General features: G+C 38.6%; 1 pseudogene; it reads left to right on the forward strand.

The window, feature by feature from the left end:
• Positions 1-331: 331 nt before the first annotated feature.
• Positions 332-688, forward strand: LOC120875077 (annotated as a pseudogene).
• Positions 689-17,121: the final 16,433 nt, after the last annotated feature.

Here is a 17,121-nt window from a genome sequence, read left to right on the forward strand (position 1 = left end):
GATTGTTCAGATTTTTCATGAGAAGATTAATAAACAAAGAACTTTAAAAAATATACCAACACAAGCAATATAAAGCATCCATTTCCCTTTCCCTTAACTTTCAAATCACCAGGTTACAGCCTTTGGAGAAGCCTCCTGTAACTTGTAAATATTTAAAGATACATTTTTAAAACAAGGAAGTTGTTTAACCTAAAGCTCTAACTCTAATAAGAATTCACTACCTCTTTCTTTTTTCCTCCACTGCCACTAAGGTGCTCAGTCCTTCCAAGAAGCTAAGGCCATTTTGGGGTGAGACCCTCACTTTATCTGGAGACTAGCACTCACCGGCATCATGGTCTCTGTCTCGGAGCAAGCCTGCATCTACTCAGCCCTCGTTCTGCAGGACGATGAGGTGACGGTCACGGAGGATAAGATCAATGTCCTCATTAAAGCAGCCCATGTAAATGTTGATGGCCAGGCTTGTTTGCAAAGGCTTTGGCCAATGTGAACATTGGGAGCCTCAACTGCATGTGGGGGCTGGTGGACCTGCTCCAGCAGGAGGTCCTGCCCCATCCACCACTGCTGCCTAAGCCGAGGAGAAGAAAGTAGAAGCACAGAAAGCAGAATCTAAAGAGTCTGATGACGACATGGGCTTTGGTCTTTTTGACTAAACCTCTTTAGTAACACATTCAATAAAAGCTGAGCTCTTTAAAAATAAAAAATAATTCACTACCGATCTGTAGCTCTAACTTGTGCATCCGGTTAAGCCATGGAATCAGAGGTACTGGAACATACCAGAGGGATTTATGAACTTAAGGTGCTCCAGGAACTTAAGGTTCAAAGCAAAGTGGTCTAAGAAGAATGTCACATTTTTGGTAGGTAATGTCCTTTCTTCATGTGAGTTTAGTCAAAACAACACAAGCATTACTTTTAAAATAATAATATATAACGATGAGAAAATTCTCACGGAAGCATCAAAATACTGAGTGGGTAGAACAGACTCTTACTTCCCTTGAGTGGCTAGAACAGTCTCTCATGTGAGTATCTAAACACCTATTTAGATCATTCAAATGCCATACACATCAAAACACTCCATCTTAACACTTCCTTTGAAGTCACGACAATCAGTTTTTTATTAGTGTCATTATTTAGCATTTCTATAGCACTTCACTTTTGACAGGTGCTTTATAATTATTTCTACTCTTGGTTAACTCCTACTCATTCATTAGCATGCAGTTACTTTCCCAATAAAATATATATAAATTCCTTGACAAAACTGAATCTAACCAAAACCAAGAAGTTTTTATGTCAGAATTTCAGACAAACATGTACCCTCAGAACAAATAAGGCAAACAGATAGATAATAGATGGGTATAAATGGATGATAGATAAACAGATATAGTAACATATAAGAAAATAACTCCAAGGACCAGTAACATTTTTGTCTTGGTTCAAAGGCAGCTTGGGAATATCAGTCACATCCCTGTTGCCAATGACAGAATGAAATAAAAGAGAGACCAGTGGTCACATATGAACTAAAATTGTTGAAAGAGTAAATGAATATGGCAGAGACTGCTAGTTATTAGCCAGCGTCCATTCTCTTTTTCTTCCTTTAAGTAACAGAATCTCCAGTCACCCATCTAGACAGTACATTTCCCAGACTCCCTTACAGCTAAAAGTAGCAACATAACTAAGTTCAGGCCAATAAGATGTGAGAAGTAACATGTGCAGCTTCTGAGTCACCTCCTTAATCATAAAGCTTCTTGCCATGGACCACAATTAATCTAGTTAGCTCCTGTCATCATACATAGTTTCAAACTCTTTTTCTTGTCCTGAGAACTTCTAAGATCAACTCAGCAAGTATCAAATATGCAAATACACAACACTGTATTGTTAACTACAGTAACCATGCTATATATTGCATCCCAGTGACTTACTTATATTGTAACTGAAAGCTTGTACCTTTTGACCCCCTTTGCCCATTTTGTCCACCCCCCACACCCTGCCTCTGGTAACCACCAATCTGTCCTCTGTATTTATAAGCTTAGTTTTTCATTTTGATTCCACATATAAGATTATATGGTATATGTCCTTTTCTGTTTGACTTATTTCACTTAGCATAGTATCCTCAAGATTCACTCATCTTGTTGCAAATGGTAAGATTTCATGCCTTTTATGACTGAATAATATTGCATTGCATATATATTCCTCATTTTCTTTATCCAATCATTCATCAGTGGACACTCAGGTTGTTTCCCTTAGGTTCCCTTAGGTTGGACACTTAGGTTGGCTACTGTAAGTAGTGATTCAATGAACATGGTTGGGGGGGGGGGGGCAGTGTACAAATCTCAAGTTAGTGTTTTTGTTCCTTCAGGTAGAGACTCAAAAGTGGAATTTCTGGATCATATGGTAGCTCTATTTTTAATTTTTTGAAGCCCATCTATACTGTTTTCCATAGTGCTGCACCAGAGGATGAGATGTTTGGACGGCATCATCGACTCAATGGACATGAGTATGAGTAAATTCCAGGATTTGGTGATGGACAGGGAGGCCTGGCGTGCTGCAGTCCATGGGGTTGCAAAGAGTCAGACACGACTGAGTAACTGAAGTGAACTGAACTGCACCAATTTATATTCCCATGAATGGTGCACAAGGGATCCCTTTTCTCCAAATCCTTGCCAACATTTGTTGTCTCTTGTCTTTTTGATAATGCCTATTCTAACAGGTGAGATGGCTGGATGGCATCACCGACTCGATGGACATGAGTTTGGGTGAACTCCGGGAGTTAGTGATGGACAGAGAGGCCTGGTGTGCGGCAATTCATGGGGTCGCAAAGAATCGGACACGACTGAGTGACTGAACTGAACTTAACTGATTCTAACAGGTGTGAGGGGATATCTCATTGTGGTTTTGATTTTCATTTCCCTAGTGATTACTGATGTTAAGATCTTTTCATGTACCTATTGGCCATCTGTATGTCTTCTTTGAGAAAATGTCTATTTGGATAATTTGCCCATTTTTAATCAAATTGTTTGGGTTTTTGACTATTGAGTTGTATGAGTTCTTCATTTTTAACATTTAATATTTTTAATGTTAACAGATACATTATTTGCAGATATTTTCTCCCATTCAGAAAGCTGTCTTTTCATTTTGCTGATAGTTTCCTTTGCTGTGCTGAAACTTTTTAGTTTGACATAGTCCCATTTGTTTATTTTTGCTTTGGGAGTCAAAAAATTATCACCAAGATCAATGCAAGGAGCTTATCAACTATGTTTTCTTCTAGGAGATTTATGGTTTCAGTTCTTACATCCAATTCTTTAACCTATTTTGAGTTAATTTTTGTGTATGATGTAAAGATATGGGTCCAGTTTCATTTTTTTGCATATGGCTATCCAGTTCCCTCAAAATCATTTATTGAAGAGAATATCCTTTCCCAATTGTTGATTCTTTCTGTAAAATATTTGACTGTAGATACATAGGTTTATATGAGGGCTCTGTGTTCTATCTATGTGTCTGATTTTATGCCAATACCATATTATTTTGATTACCATAGCTTTGTAATATAATTAAAAATCAGGGAGCATGATGTCTCCAGCTTTGTTCATCTTTCTCAAGATTGCTTTGGCTATTTGGGGCCTTTGGTGGGTCCATACAAATTATGGGATTATCTGTTCAATCTCTGTGACAATGCCGTTGGCACAGTTATTTTGATAGGGATCGCACTGGATCTGTAGATTCCTATCAGTAGTATATAGACATTTTAGCAATATTAACTCTTTGAATTGATGAATACAGAATATCTTTCTACTTATTTGTATCTTCCTCAATTTTAAAAATGTCATCTTAAAAATTTCAGTGTAAACTATCACAAATTTCAAATAAGTTAAAAATTCCCTACAAAAGTTGAGAAACGCAAAAAGCATAAAACCACTGCATCAATATCAAAGATTTCTTATTATACTAATGGTGGCTCTCAGAAGGCCAGAATATGTCTTTTTTTTTAATCCTCTTCTTTCTTTTGTACCTTAACGCTAATATGCAGATAAGCTCCAATATCTTGGAACCATCTAAGGACTAAAAATAAATGCCTATTACAGAATTTATTGCTATTATCTTTATCCCAATGACCCTCAAGTTCTGCCATTGACTGGTTCTGAGAAATGCAAGCATATTTTTAATTATTAGACCTATTTAGAGCCTGTGAAAATTTAGACCTGCAGACATTAACTCTTTTTAGAGTAAAATTAACACTTATTCAGCATCTCATCTATGCCTGGCTCTGTGTTAATTACTTCTACACAATATTACCCATTTAAAGTAGACGTCATTACCTCCTCTTAAAAGAAGAGGGAACTAATACAAAGATTAAGTGGTCTGCCCAAGATAACATGGCTGGTAAACAATAGAGTTTAGGTTAGAATCCAGGCTTCCTGACTCACCAGGTAGTCTTCTTTCTGAGAACTCAACTCTATTGCATCATCAATTTCTGATACATTTTTACATTTCAAACTTTGTACACCCCAAAAGGTGGGGGGGAACCTACCAGCATAATAACTGCCAAGTATTGATGGATAGGAAAACTAAAAGGTAATCCTAGTCAGAATATAAGGATCAGGAAGGACCATCAGTAAACATATGACAGCAATTCTTCTCTGAATAAAAACTGGGAAACTTTCCAAGATGAAAATGAGCAATTGTTACCACTATTAACATAGATATTTTTATTCACTTTTGAAAGTTATCAACTAATTCAACACAATTCTTCACCATAGGTCTAATTAGAATCTGTTTGGATTCAAAGGTGCTAATGAAAGTGAATATATCAAGGTCAAGAATTGTCCAGCTATTCAAGACTCTAGGAGGTTGAATTAATAGTACATCTTTTTTCCATAAAACTTAACATTTCCTTAATGAGACATCCCATATGCTCAGCTGTAGACATTTTGATCAGAATAAGTCCAAGAGTAGGAAGAACAGTGCTTTGAATCTCCACTTTGATGTTTTTTGTTCATTATTATCTGTTATTTAATTAGCTCTTATTAAAGCTAAAGAGGGAAGATGAAATGAGTTATCCATACAATTCTTAGTCCTCATAAATTGAACATAAGAGTACCTAGGAATCTTGGCTGCCAAGTAAATATAAATTTGGTTTCACATCTCTGAAATTAAAGTTCCCACTTTTCAGACAGAGAAGCTCTTTGTGAGACCATGGGAAAGTCTTTGTAAGATGAAATTAGGATTGGAGATGGAGATATTAAAATTTATGATTCTAAGAAAGTGTTGTGACATGGTTTATGGCAATGACTCTCATTCCCAAAGAAAAGTCTGATTCTAATCAAGAAGTAACCCTGTCCTCTTCACCTACTGCGGGCAATTTTACTTTTCACAAAAGAAGGTTCTCAGAGTTTTAAACAAACTCATGAGAGTTCCAAATAGTGAGTTACAAAATGCTATTTTACAGGCCTGCTTCCAACTCTGCACTAAATAAGGGTGGGGCCAGAAGGTAAATACAGGAAACCAGCTGGATTGCATAGAAAGTCCTAAGTGGGAGGCGCTTCGTTTGATGAACCCAGAGAGCACAGATAGTCCCCTCCCATTCATGGTGTCTAGAGCACACCCTTGATTCTCAGCGCTTCTGATGAAGTTTCCGCTTCAATGGGACAACGGCTTTCTATCAAAGAGTGTCATAATATCCTATCAAAGAGTGTCATAACACAGAACTTTTCTAATTGGTGTGGAGAGCTCTGCAAGAGCATATTAGTTGTAAGCCATAGCATCACCTCTCTTTTAGGGAGAGGGAACAAAATTTAAATACACAGGGAGACAGAGAGATAATTAACTGCCTTCTTGGCAACCCACCACTCTACTGCCAATGGGATCACTGTGACAAGTTATGAAATTAGAGTCAAAATATTTAACTCAGTCACTAACTCAAGTGGTAGACCCAATTTTAGGCACCCCACAGTTAGGGTGCCGGTAGAGAAAAAGTCTTCTCTTCATTTCCTGCAGTAGAACGTCTAACTGTTGGCAACTGTGGGTGTTCTGTTTCCTCTAATCAGGAGATACTTGACTGTCAAGTACACGCATGCATTTCGACCAATGTAAGAAATAAATGATAAATGCAGAGAACTATAATAATCTGGATAGTTTCAGGAAAACATAGGAACTAGACTAAGAATAAATGATTAATACTGGAAGTCTTTCAGAATAATCTGAGAGAAACAGCCTATCAATAAGAGTATGCTGCTGCTAAGTCACGTCAGTCGTGTCCGACTCTGTGCGACCCCATAGATGGCAGCCCACCAGGCTCCCCCGTCCCTGGGATTCTCCAGGCAAGAACACTGGAGTGGCTTGCCATTTCCTTCTCCAATGCATGAAAGTGAAAAGTGAAAGTGAAGTTGCTCAGTCGTGTGCGACTCTTAGCGACCCAGTGGACTGCAGCCCACCAGGCTTCTCCATCCATGGGATTTTCCAGGCAAGAGTGCTGGAGTGGGTCGCCAGTGCCTTCTCTGATCAATAGAGTAGAAAAGGGTGAATTAACCCATATGCCCCCAAGAAAGGCTGATTATACCAACTTACTTCATAGTTCCCAGAAGATGAGATCTCTCCCCTAATGCAGACTAATGATGCAAATTGTAAAACAAAGGCAGGAAATTCTGTGGCCCAAGAGTCAAGGATCAGGTCAGAGAACAGAGTAAGCTCCCGGGAATGAGCTGGCAGTGGGAAAGGGGAGGAAAGAAGTAAGAAGATGAGACTCTGAATTGACTATGTGGGCCCCACGTGCTCACTGAGTCAAGATCTGACAGAACTTGGTTACGGGCTTTTTAAGAGATGAGGGCTCCTTAGTGGGAATATACTAAAGGCATTTCCTGCTATGTCTTTTACATTCACACAAATAAAATGCACTCATTTTAAATATGCAATTTGATAAGCTTAGACAAATGTACATACCACCACAGCCATCACCACATTCATAATATAGGCTATCCTCATTATCCCAAAAAGTTTCCTTTATAGTCTCATTCCCAAGCCCCCAGACAATCACTGACCTCATTTCTGTCACTGTGAATTATTGTCTGTTTGGAAATTTCATATAAATGGAGTCCTACATTATGTACTCTTTTTGTCTGACTTGATTAAGCCAATGCTTTTTGTATTCATGCGTGCATGCCAAGTCGTTTCAGTCATGTCCAGCTCTGTGCGACCCTACGCACTATAGCCTGCCAGCCTCCTCTGTCTGTGGGCTTTTCAGGCAAGAATACTGGAGTGGGTTGTCATGCCCTCCTCCAGGGGATCTTCCTGACCCAGGACTCAAACCCACGTCCTAAGTCTTCTGCATTGGCAGGTGGGTTTTCACCACTAGAGCCATCCAGCCCATTTGTAGTCGTAGTTCATTGCTCTGTACTGCTGAGTAGAATTGCACTGAATGAATAGCACAATTTATTTATCCACTGACCTGTTGAGGGACAGTTGAATGGTTTCCAGGTTTGTTTGTTTGTTTTTTTCGCTAAGTCGCTTCAGTCGTGTCTGACTCTGTGTGACCCCATAGACGGCAGCCCACCAGGCTCCGTCATCCCTGGGATTCTCCAGGCAAGAACACTGGGGTGGGTTGCCATTTCCTTCTCCAATGCATGAAAGTGAAAGGGAAGTCACTCAGTCGTGTCCAACTCTTAGCGACCCCATGGACTGTAGCCCATCAGGCTCTTCCGTCCATGGGATTTGCCAGGCAAGAGTACTGGAGTGGGGTGCCATTGCCTTCTCCAGGTTTCCAGGTTATGGTATTATAAATAAAGCTGCTATAAATGTTCATGTACAAGTCTTTGTGTGGATATATGCTTTCATTTCTCTGGGGTAAATATCTAAGAGCACACTTCTGAATCATACAGCAAATGAATGGTTAACTTACAAGAAATTTTCAAAGAGCCTGTACCATTTTGTAGTCCCTTCAACAACATATGAGAGCTCCAGTTACTTCACATCATTATCAGGGCTCATATTCTCAATCATTAATCTTAGCCATTCTAGTGTATGTGCAGTGATACCTCAGCGTGGTTTTAATTTGCATTTTCCTGAATGATGTTAAACTTTGTATGTGCTTATTATCCATTCATATACCTTCTTTTATGAAATGTCTATTCAAAGCTTTTGCTTATGTTTAAGTTGGGTTGATTCCTGCTACATTGACTTCAACTTTCTACTAAGGATCACAGCATTTTTGATCAATTTGATTTAGAGTGAATAATTTGAAGCCTTCCAATGGCACTGATAGGCTCAAAATTATCAGCCAGGGTTCAAGTGAAAGGGTCAACAGCACACGGAATGCATAAATCAGATATCATTCTTGTGTTTAAAATGTGCAAATGGCTTCCTTTGGCAATTAATCCAAACTCTTTATTCTGGCCCCCAAAGCATCATAAGATATGACCTCTGTGTCTTCTCCAACCTTACCTCTTGCCACTTTCCCCTCACAGTACTTCTGACATTTCATTCTTCTTTCTCTTCCTCAAACATGCCATATTTGTTCCCATCTCTGTACCCTCTGCCTGGAGTTATGTCCTCATAGAGCCAGGTGCGCTGTGTTTTTCTAATCATTCAAGTTTTCACTTCCGTGTCAAGACTCCCCTGCCTAATCCTGATAAACAGCACCCCTCAATCCTTCTCTATCTAGGACTTATCAGTATCTGACATCATTTTACATTTTTAATTGCCTGTGTTTATTGCCTGTTTCTCACCCACCGGGATCCATGCTCCAAGAGTCCAGAACTTTGTCGTGGTCACTGATGCATCCATGGGACATATAAGCAATGCCAGGAATATAGTATCAACTCAATAACCGTCTTTTGGAAGGAAGACAGGGAGGCAGAGGAAGGGGTGAGAAGAGAAGAAAAATGAAAGCATAAATCTAAAGAGTTGTACACAAACATTCATAGCAGGTTTTTAGAAAAGTGAAAGATAAGCCACTCCCTGCCCCCATCCAGACTCACTCTATATGCAAAGCCTCAAGGCTTGGCACAAAGGCTTTCTCTCCTCCCCTTCAACTGTTCCTCCCCTGAAAAGTCCCCAGCCTCTAGAATCAGAGTGGCCTTTTGCTAGAGCCATGGAGGGCCATCGTTGGAGAATGCACCAGATGCATTCAATTTGGAGATATCACCACCTCCCAAGTCCCCAAGTCATAAGCAAGGGTGGTTTGATTTGTGACATGGGGTGGGTAAGAGAAAGGGGGTAGCTTGGGGGTAGCTTTGGGCCAGAAGGTAAAAAAGACATTTTACATCTATTCCTTCATAGATAGGGCTTTCCTGATATCTCAATTGGTAAAGAGTCTGCCTGAAATACAGGAGACCCAGTTCGATTCCTGGGTCGGAAAGATTAGCTGGAGAAGGGATAGGCTACCCACTCCAATATTCTTGGGCTTCCCTTGTGGCTAAGCTGGTAAAGAATCCGCCTGCAATCTGGGAGACCTGGGTTTGATCCCTGGGTTGGGAAGATCCCCTGGAGAAGGAAAAGGCTACCCACTTATTCTGGCCTGGAGAATTCCCTGGACTGTATAGTCCATCGGGTCACAAAAGAGTCAGACGTGACTGAGTGACTTTCACTTTCATAGATAATCCATCTATTTTTGGATGGCCTCAAGCTTCTGGAGCATTGCCCCCTTCCTCATCATGGCCTCAAAACTTTCAGTTTTCATTATGTTTTTATCCTTTTCTCTGAGCCTGTTCAGGGGCAAAAAGCTTCACCTTGCTTTCCTGGTCACATTCCCATTTGCCACTTCTAAATATCACTTGTGTTCCTTCTAGTTTGTAATCTGCTTACTTTGATCCTTTATGACGTACGGACGGACGGATGGACGGATGGACAGATGGACAGACAGACAGACACAATATTATCCTTATAATATTTGTGTACTTGCAGTTTGGGAGCACCTTTCGAGGAGCCCATGGCTGATGACTACACAGAACTACTCCCATACTTACAACTTGTTCTATTTCCAGTGGAAGTCTATGAGGCTCCTGTTCTCTGCCCACATCAATAAACAAAGTCTCTCCCCACTTCTAATTAGAATACCCTTTATAGAGCCATAGACTTTCTCCTTATGTTTTAGTTCAGTTCAGTCGCTCAGTCGTGTCTGACTCTTTGTAACCCCGTGAGCCACAGCACGCCAGGCCCCCCTGTCCATCACCAACTCCAAGAGTCCACCCAAACCCATGTCCATCAAGTCGGTGATGCCATCCAACCATTTCACATCTGTCGTCCCCTTTACCTCCTGCCCTCAATCTTTCCAACAAACAAAAAAAATTAAAACCTGTTCCCAGTGTTTGAGCCAATTATGTGTATATATAACACTTCCTAAAATAAATGAACCCCATTTTCCTTTCAGATTCCCTCTACAGCATTCATTTGTGCATTTATTCATTCATTTCACAAGTAGGTAGCTGAAACCTATCACATGCTAGACGCTGGGTATAAGGTAAGAGTTGGGGAGGGAGCTGACATATACAAAAAACACTTAAAAGTATACAATTACCACTTTTAAAGTCTTGGGTTCTTAATGAAGTACTAAATAATAATTGTATGTTGTATTAATCAGGATTCTCCAGAGAAATAGAACCAATATAATGTGCATATGGAGAGAGACTTATTTTAAGGAATTGGCTCACATGATTGTGAAGGCTGCCAAGTCTAATATTCTATGGGAAGCCACAACAGGTTAGAGACCCAGGAAAGTGTTGCATTTTGAGTCCAAAGGCCTTCTGCTGGCAGAATTCCCTTTCTCCTGGACAGGTCAGCCTTTTTTCAATTACAGCCTTCAACAGATTGGATGAGGACCACCACATTATGGAGAGTAAATCTTCTTGAATTAAAGCCTACCGATTTATGTTAATCTTATCTAAAAAATACCTTCACAGAAACATCTAGAATAATGTTTCACCAAATATCTGGTACTGTGGCCTAGTCAGGTGAACACATAAGATTAGCCATCATGTATGTCAAACAATCTGAAAACAATTAAAGACAATCTGTATTAAATATGATAAACTGAAGGGCCAAATCATGGGTGATAAGAAAGAGTGCTAACATTCACTGAGCACTATTAGATGCCAGATTCTTTGCATAAACTAGTTAATATACACATTATACCTTTGGTAGATTGCATATAATGTCTGCTTTTAGAGGTGAAGAAGATGAAACCCAGAGAGGTTAAATACCTTGACCAAGGTCACTCACCAAGAATTCTAACATAAATAAGTGTGGTAACAAAGCCCTTGGAAAGTTGAACAAAAGAGTATTATTGTACAGGGAAGGTAGTGGGAGAAAGCTTGACTGAGTAACTTTAGAAGTTCTTCCCTTAGAATATAAATTGGTGCAGCCACTGTGGAAAAGGGTATGGAGGTTCCTTAAAAAACTAAAAATAGAGCTATCATATAATCCAGAAATCCACTCTTAGGCATATATCTGGAGAAAACTCAAAGAGATACACGCATCCTTATATTCATGGCAGCACTATTTACAATAGCTAAGACATGGAAACAACCCAAGTGCCCATCAGTGCATAACTGAATTAAGATGTGGTATGTGTATATATATATATGTGTGTGTGTATATATATATATATAACTTGTATGTGTATATATACATATATACACACACACACTGTGGATTATTACTTGGCCATAAAAAAGAATGAAACAATGTCATTTGCAGCACATGGATGAACATAAAGATAAACATACTAAGTAAGGTAAGTCAGAGGAAAAAGAAATACTATATACTATTATTATTATATGTGGAACCTAAAATATAATACAAATGAATCTATATACAAAACAGAAAGAGACTCATAGACATAGAAAACAAACTTCTGGTTACCTAAGAGGAAAAGGAAGTGGGGAGGAAAAATTAAAAATATGGGACTAACTTAACTGATACAAACTTCTGTACATAAAACAGATAAGCAACAAGGGTTCACTGTATAGCAGAAGGAATTATATTTAATAGGCTTCCCTGGTGGCTCAGACGATAAAGCGTCTGCCTACAATGTGGGAGACCCGGGTTCGATCCCTGGGTTGGGAAGATCCTCTGGAGAAAGAAATGGCAACCCACTCCAGTACTCTTGCCTGGAAAATCCCATGGACGGAGGAGCCTGGTAGGCTACAATCTATGGGGTCGCAAAGAGTCGGACACGACTGAGCGACTTCACCTCAAAAACCTATTGTAGAAAATAACCTGAAATCTATATATGTATAACTGAGTCACTTTGCTGTACACCTGAAGCTAACACAATAATGTAAATCAATTATAATTCAATTTTTTTTTAATGTTCTTCTCCTAGAGTAAGGAAACACCCTTTTTCTAACTTGTTACAATCTATCATTTTTCACTGACTCTTTGTGTGTATATATCTTCCTTAGGAATAGAAGTCTACATATTTATGAATAAGCATGTAACTATATGCACATGATAAATAAAAAATAAGATTTAATTACTATTCTAGAATGTTTCATTCTATGTTTTAAACAACAGTCATGGACAGAGGCATTTCATTCATTTCCTTTTGGGGGGTTGAGGAGGGAGAAAGACTAACAAAAAGCAAATCTTCTTAAACAGGACATCTTGACAGCAATCAATTTTTTCATGTTACAATAATTTTATCATGAACATTTTCATGTGTATAGTTCATCATGTCCTATGGTAAACACCTAGAAGCAGGAACATTTTCTCAAAGTAGTATCTCAGTGTGATATTAATTTCTCTTTCCCTGATATTAATGAGGTTAACAGTTTTTCATATGTTTATTGGACATTTAGATATTCTTTTTATAAATTGCCAGTTCAAGTCCTTTTGGTGCATTTTTTCTATTTGGCTTAGCAGTATTTTTAAATTAATTTAGATGAGTTCTTTACGTATTTGGATGAGTTCTTTATATATTGCAAGTATCTTCCCCCACTCTCTGACTTGCTTTTTCACTCTCTTAATGTTCTTTTGCTGAACAAAAGTCCTTAATTTTAACTTAAGCATTTATATCTGTCTTTTCATTTAGAGTTAGTGCTTTTTGAGTCCTACTTAGAAATCCCTGCTCCCTCAAGGTCATGAAGATATTCTTCTCTATTTTTTTATTTGCCATAGAAGGTTTTTCACACCTATATCTACAATCCCTCTGAAACTGACATTTGTGTATAATGTAAAGTATTTATTATAAAATAAAACACAGATGCAGAAAACCACACAAAAAATATACAGCTTAATCAACTATTATGAGTCAAAAATCATCCAGGTCACTAAACAGAACTTCACCTGCCACACCCGGAACCTCTCCATGTTCCCCTTCCAGGTCTATCAGTTCAGTTCAGTTCAGTCGCTTAGTCATGTCCAACTCTTTGCGACCCCATGAATTGCAGCACACCAGGCCTCCCTGTCCATCACCAACTCCTGGAGTCCACTCAAACTCACGTCCATCGAGTCAGTGATGCCATCCAGCCATCTTATCCTCTGTTGTCCCCTTTTCCTCCTGCCCCCAATCCCTCCCGGCCTCAGAGTCTTTTCCAATGAGTCAACTCTTTGCATGAGGTGGCCAAAGTACTGGAGTTTCAGCTTTAGCATCAGTCCTTCCAAAGAAATCCCAGGGCTGATCTCCTTTAGAATGGACTGGTTGGATCTCCTTGCAGTCCAAGGGACTCTCAAGAGTCTTCTCCAACACCACAGTTCAAAAGCATCAATTCTTCGGCGCTCAGCCTTCTTCACATTCCAGCTCTCACATCCATACATGACCACAGGAAAAACCATAGCCTTGACCAGATGAACCTTTGTTGGCAAAGTAATGTCTCTGCTTTTCCAGGTCTATAACCCCTCCCAAATCCTGATTATTGAGTGCTTCTCATCTCTGTTTTCCTTTTCTTTTTCATTAAAAAAAAAAGTCCTTCATCCCACCTATGTCTCTTAGAGCACTGTCTGTTGGACTCATTTATCTTGTGTTCCTTCTAGTTTAGTGTCTGAAGCTATTTTTTCTTTTATTTCTAATTCTTTCCTTTTTAACTACTTTATTGAGGTATGATTGGCATAAAAAAAAGCTGTATACTTAATTTGTATAACAAATTTAGAAATAAGTATACATTCATTAAATAACTACCATATTCTATGCCATCAACATATCCAGCACCTCTAAAACTTTCCTCTTGTTCTCTTCATCATCATTATTTTGTGATAAGAACACAACATAAGATCTGCACTCAACAAATTTTTAAGTATACAATACAGTATTATTTATTATAGGCAGTTTTCTTTACTGTAACTCTCCAGGAATTATTCATCTTGCATAACTGAAATTTGGTACCTTTTGACAGACACCACCTCATTTCCCTCTCCTTCCAGCCCCTGGCACCCCCATTCTACACTCTGCTTCTGTAAGTTTAACTCTTTTAGACTCATCACATCAGTGGTATCATGGAGTGTTTGTCTTTCTGTGTCTGGTTTACTTCACTTTCCATAATGTCCTACAGGTTCATCCATATTGTCACATATGGCAAGATTTCCTTCTTTTTTAAGGCTTTATTGGGTTTTCCTGGTGGCTCAGTGGTAAAGAATCTGCCTGCCGATTCAGGAGACGCAGGTTTGATCCCTGGGTTGGGAAGATCCCCTGGAGAAGGAAGTGGCAAACCACTCCAGCATTCTTGCCTAGGAAATCCCATGGACAGAGCTACAGTCCATGGGTCTGTAAAAGAGTCAGACATGATTTAGTGACTAAAGAATAACAACAAATATTTTATTGCATTAATATCACATTTGCTTTATTCACGTGTCTGTCAATGAACATTTAGGTTGCCTCCATGTCTTGGCTATTGCGAATAGTGTTGCAAAGTGCAGCTATCTCTTTGAGATTCTAATTTCATTTTCTTTGCATATACATCCAGATGTGGACATTTAGGTTGCCTCCATGTCTTGGCTATTGTGAATAGTGTTGCAAAGTGCAGCTATCTCTTTGAGATTCTAATTTCATTTTCTTTGCATATACATCCAGATGTGGACATTTAGGTTGTTGCCTCCATGTCTTTGGCTATTGCGAATAGTGTTGCAAAGTGCAGCTATCTCTTTGAGATTGTAATTTCATTTTCTTTGCATATACATCCAGATGTGGGATTTCTGGATCATATGACAGTTCTAATTCTTTCTGAGTCCTGTCACCTCATTTTTATGTTTTTCTAATTCTGATTTGTGATGTTGTTTTCTTTTTTTCATGTCTTTTAGCTCATACTGAAATAGGAGCTTACAGTTTTCATCTATTGTGTTCACGTCTTTCTGGCATGGTTTAACTGTCTGTAAGGATGATTTTTTTTTCTTGTAATTTTGTGTGGCATTCTACCTCAAAAATTTCTGTTGCTTAGTCCTCATGCGAAGTTAAGTTTTCCTCAGCTTCTGTATGGAGGCATAATTCAGGGCAGCTTTTCTCACTTCATAGAGCTCCCTCTTCTGTTGCTTTCTTGAAGTGCTCAAAAACACAGCAGCTTGCTTTCTCAGATTTCCTGGGCCTGTCCCCATCTCCCACTTCTATCTTTACCTGCTGTTTCCTTCCTCTGTTATGTTACGCCTGCTCTGCTCATCATCTGGGTTGCTGCCCAGGAAGAGAATCCTGGATGATGAGGTTGGCAAATTCACAAAGGCTAGATTTTCCATCCTCTTCAGATCTGGCCACTGTCCCTTTGCCCTAACCCACTATTAAAGTGGGCAAAACCTCTCCCAAAGGGGACACATTATTTTCATGTGTGGACATATTATTTCATGAAAAGCCACCAGGCTTTTCAGTAAATATCTCTCAGTGACTTTAGAAATCTCCTCTTCCCAAGTCAGTGAAATACTGCCTTGCTTCCCTCTGCATTCCCATCTAAAGATTCAGGTCCCAGACAGATACAATGGCAGCTGCTAGTTTTTGCTACTTGCTTGTATGCTTGTATTTTGAAATTCACTGGGATATGTTGTATCTCAGGTTGGGGTTGCCAGAAGCATCTGCTGAGATGTTTAGACAGCAAAATGTTCATTATGAAACAACACAGATAAACAGGAATGAGAAGAAGCAGGGTTGGGCAGAAGGAGATGAAGAACTGCAGTTCAAGTCTAACAATCTTACCGACAATCCAGCAGGTTGTTGACAAATATTGCTCGTCAGAATTGTTCCACATTAGGTCAAAATGGCCACAGGTTTATAACTCATCTCTTTTAGTTGTGGGATATGGGCTACTCAGGAAAGGTGTAACTCCAGGCAATGCAACTCTCTGCAGTTGAGGCACATTCTGAAGGAGCTGAGAGTTCTCACAGCTGGGCAGTAAGTCTTTCCTTGAAGAGTGTATCTCTGTGTCTACCCTACCTAGTCACTTAGTTTTGTTGTATTTTCTTCTATAATTTTATTTGGAATTGCATTGACTCTACAGATGATATTAGGAGAATTTACATTTTAAAATATAGCTTTTTCCAATTCATGAAAATTATTTATTTCTCTACTTGTTTAGTCCTACAGTTTTTATAAAGTCTTATATAATAGCTTTCTATATAAAAGCCTTACATATCTTTTGTTAGATTTTTCTCCTAGGTATTTAACATTTTGGTGATGTGATGTTTTTAAATTTTCTAATTGTTGCTATATATAAATACATATATATATATATTGCATATTGATCTTACATCTAGTGACCTTCCTAAATTCACTTATTAACAGTGTTTCTTCAGATTCATTTGGATTTTCTGGACACATAATCATATCTTGTGCCAATAATGATTTATTTCCAATCCTTACACATTTTATTTTTCTTTTATTTGCCTTTTTTTCCATTTAGGATTTCCAGAAAATGTTGAATAAAAGTGATGATAGAGGTATCACTTTCCTGGTATCAAGGGAAAGCTTTCAATATTTCAGCATTAAATATCATTTTACTATAAGTTTTATAAATATACACATTTTCAGATTATAGTTTCTATTTCTAAGTTTTTTAAAATAATGAGTATGAAATTTTATCAACTGTGCGTTCTTCAACTTACGAGAAAATAATTTTCTTTTTCTCCATCATACTATTAATGTGGTGAGCTATATTGATTTTTTTAATATTAAAGCAACTTTGTATTCATAGAATAAAAGCTGACTGTGATATAGTATCTTTTTTA

Source organism: Oryx dammah, unplaced genomic scaffold (assembly GCF_014754425.2).
Source record: "Oryx dammah isolate SB20612 unplaced genomic scaffold, SCBI_Odam_1.1 HiC_scaffold_16, whole genome shotgun sequence".
NCBI lineage: Eukaryota > Metazoa > Chordata > Mammalia > Artiodactyla > Bovidae > Oryx > Oryx dammah.